This window comes from Cornus florida, unplaced genomic scaffold (genome assembly GCF_030987335.1).
Source record: "Cornus florida cultivar Cherokee Brave unplaced genomic scaffold, ASM3098733v1 CherokeeBrave_3.0.0_Hap2_Chr02, whole genome shotgun sequence".
NCBI lineage: Eukaryota > Viridiplantae > Streptophyta > Magnoliopsida > Cornales > Cornaceae > Cornus > Cornus florida.
In genome coordinates this window covers 38,369,565-38,373,313 of record NW_026775572.1, presented here as the reverse complement: position 1 = coordinate 38,373,313, position 3,749 = coordinate 38,369,565, and the positions used below count along the sequence as shown (strand labels likewise).

At 34.0% G+C, this 3,749-nt stretch overlaps 1 long non-coding RNA gene across 1 annotated transcript; it reads right to left on the bottom strand.

The window, feature by feature from the left end:
* Positions 1-2,778: 2,778 nt before the first annotated feature.
* On the bottom strand, positions 2,779-3,236 carry LOC132286642 (uncharacterized). The gene is made up of 3 exons (XR_009472829.1): positions 3,139-3,236; positions 2,965-3,066; positions 2,779-2,841 (listed from the first exon to the last, which is right to left on the bottom strand). It is a non-coding gene; the product is annotated as an uncharacterized LOC132286642 (long non-coding RNA).
* Between the last annotated feature and the right edge of the window lie 513 nt (positions 3,237-3,749).

The following is a 3,749-nucleotide window of genomic DNA, read 5'->3' as shown; positions in this document are numbered from 1 at the left end:
TATTATCTAAAACATTTACCATGAAGGGTATAACGTGGTTTAGCAATAAAGATGAGGTTATTACTTTATTATGTGAGTTATTTATATTTTTTTTTATTAGGCATTAGCCTTTTGTTGGCGCTATTATATATTTCGCGTCATGCTTGTAAATGGGTTTTATGTATTTTTGCTGCAAGAAAATACAACAATCGGGGATATTTTCCCAACGCAAATAAGTTGGTGAGATTAAATTGTAAAGAAATGCAATGAGTATAAATTAGTTTAGTTTATTCTTAATAAATTGCGTGATATGTCTGCTAATTATGAGTATGTGTGGATGGGTTAATTTCCACACGGACAAAGGAAAAATGAAAATTTGGACTAAATAATCAAAGTTTTCATTTCATGGATTCGTGAATCCTGAGGACGGAATTCCTTTTGTTAGGGGGGAAGAATGTAATACCCCTATATTTTAAAGGTATTATTTATTGGGATTATTATTATTTTTTTTTACAATAATTTGTTTGATTTAATTAGGATTTATTGCTTTTGTTTTATTTTTAAATGATTTGTTTTATTTAATTGAGTGTTATGATAAATTATCTTATTTGTATTAAATTATATTTCATGATTATAGTTGATGAATTGGCGTGATTTTTTGTTTTGTGGAATGCTAAGATTGAATTGTTTATTTGACTATGTGTAATTTTATGCTTGTGTGATTTTATTGTGAATTATTCATATTTAATAGGTTTAATTTAATTATTTTATTTATTTAAGTTAATTAGTTTGGGCTTAAGAGGAGTTGGACCAATGGATATGGTCTTGAGCTTGGATGAAGCCTTATTGGGTTAATTAATAAAGGCCCATGATTATGTGATTATTTAAATGATCATTTTTGTATAATTATATATATATATATATATATATATATATAATTAATTAATTAATTATTAAGTGTTATGGAATGATATATATATATAAATATATATATTTATATATTTATATATATAAATATAAATATAATATATATTTATATATATATATATTATTTAAAAATAATTATTATTTCTTTTATTTGGTAGTCATAATAGGAATATGATTAGGTATTAATGTGTATAAATATACCTATAAAGTTTAGGGTTAAAAAGTTTGCACGTTAAAAAAATAAGACAGGCAGAGAAAGAAAAAGAAGGGCTGACAAAGAGGAGGTCAGACCAAAGAAAAAGCAAGTCACATTTAGAAGAGACATGCGAGTTCTTCTCTACTTCTCCTTTTATGACTCATAAGCCTATCATCTTGAGTATCAAAATTATAGTTTTATTTTTATTTTGTTGATTACAATAATTTATTAATCGGATTATAGGAGCATGCTTATTCTTCGCAAAATTATAAATTTAAACATGTGTATGTATATATGTGTGGTTATGTTAATTTTATTTTATTTTCTATAATTTTTATAGTTTGCTTTAATTATGTTAAATGGATGTTTAAGTTATGATATATGTTAATCTTGGCCCAAAAATATTAATATTAAGTATTTGGGGTTTTCTGGAATTTTTTTGGACTTTTAAAAATATTGTTAGAATTGTTTTGTATTTTTTTGTTTTTTTTAATATTCTGGAATTGTTTAAAAGTGTTTTTATAATTTTTGGGAAAATTTATATACACTTTACACAAAATGTGTGTGTCAAAAGGAGTTTTTGATCCTGTGCGGTGCAACACACAGGGCTTTGGTGCGCCCAAATCAAGACCATTAGATGGTCTGATGATCAGGAGACAATATAGTGTGGTGTGGTACATGGAAGGATGGTGCGCACGCTAATCTGGGCAATTGACTTGTTTTGATAAAAGCGGATCGATTCAGTGCGGCGCATGCTTATGGAGATTTAGGTGTGTAACGGATCTGACCGTGGGATGCGGCTTCATGAAGGCGATGGATCCAGTGCGGACAGGTTCCTGGCTGACTGGTGAGTGCAGCCAATGGTTACATGCCAGTGCATGCTAAGGGAAGCTGCAGGTGCGTGGACGCGCCTACCAATGCGTCTGAGCGCGTGCAATGTGTGTGGGAGTGTGTGGCGGTGCTTAAGGGCGTGTGGGGATGCGTGCGGGGTCCCAGGAAGTTGATATGGAGTCCGGTGACGTCCCAGAATTGATTTCAAGAGTGAGTTAAATGACTGTTTTACCCTCGATGGCTCTTAGAGATCATTATTAAAGTGAAATGACTATCTTACCCTTGTGTGTCTTCGGATTCCGGTGAGGACCCGGCTAGCGATCCGAATCCCCGGATTTGGGTCGTTACAAGACTAATTTGAGGAAGTCCAACTACTAGTAGCAGACGCTTGAATGCATTGTATTATCAGTGAAAAGCTTTCCATATTCAAACTCACCTGCTTTGAATCTCACACCCCTAAGTGACCATAAAAGAAAGAATTCCGGTTATGTTAGTGCAACAGTAATATTTGAGAGAGTCTGGAAGTGAGTACCTTTGGGCATGATGCAGTCCCCCAAGCCATAGCAGAAATGGCCTGCAAAAGTTATAAAAATATCAGCAAAACTTGACAAGTATAATTAAAACTTGAACAGAAGACCACACATGTGAAAGGCATGTTGCGTATACGCAAAATAGGTGGACCAAAATTTTATGATTTACAACCTGAGCTCCTCCAGCTTTTAGAATGTGTGTCACACTAGCTTTCTTGGCATAATAAAGTACCTCCTAAATAAAAGCACTTATATTAGCTCTTGACAAGTCATAATAAGATTCCTCGTCAAGATGAAATCAAATACCTTGCAGTTGCTTCCATCCTGAGCAGGGGGGGTTGCAACAATAACAGTTTTACACCCAGCAATCTGTGCAGGCTGGTGTACAGAATAGAATAAATGTCAATTAAATCTGATAACCTAGAGATCAGCGATCAAGAAAAAGATCATAATTTGATGAACAAGCAAAAGCAATTTATGCAGTAAACTCAATTAACATACAACTGAGAGCATCAGAGCCGTCGAAGGTAAAACTGCAGTTCCCCCAGGAACATAAAGACCAACAGAGGTAATGGTCCTTGCCACTCGTTTGCATTTAACACCCTGGCAGGAATACAACCAAAATGAGTTACAAGGTTCGACCACAAAAGAAAGATTCAATTTTATATTGCTTACTTTCATGTTTTCAACGGTTCTCTCAACCGATCTTTGCGCAGCATGAAATGCATAGATGTTATCGTATGCCACATCAAATGCTTCTCTAACAGCTGCATCAAGCTAATTTTAAGAAGCAGATGAGAACATTTCTAGTATCAGAAGTAGCAAACTGCACTCATTGAAGCCACAAATTGAAAACCCGTCTTTATTCTCCAAACCAATGTAAATGACATACAATCCACACTCGAATCACATCTAAAAGGAAATTCCAAAATTATAAGAACTGAATACCTGTGGATCTGGAAGTTCACTGACATTTTCAACTGTCGTGTCTAGTTCAACTTTGTCAAATCGTGCAGAATAACTGCCAAGGAAATATCAATGGCATGTCAGAGGAAAACTCACTATTAGAGGAGCTTGGAGTTGAAACAAATAATTAAAATTCCTTTTTAGAGTTTAATAAAAAGGAAAGCATGATGAAATATTACAGAATGAAAAACAAAGAAGCGCCTACTCTTTAACAATAACAGCAGCGCCTCCTCTACTCCGGACATCTTCAACAATTGGGTGAAACTGATGCAGCATGACACAGAGCCACCAAATGCTAATAAGAGAGAGAGGAGGAGGGG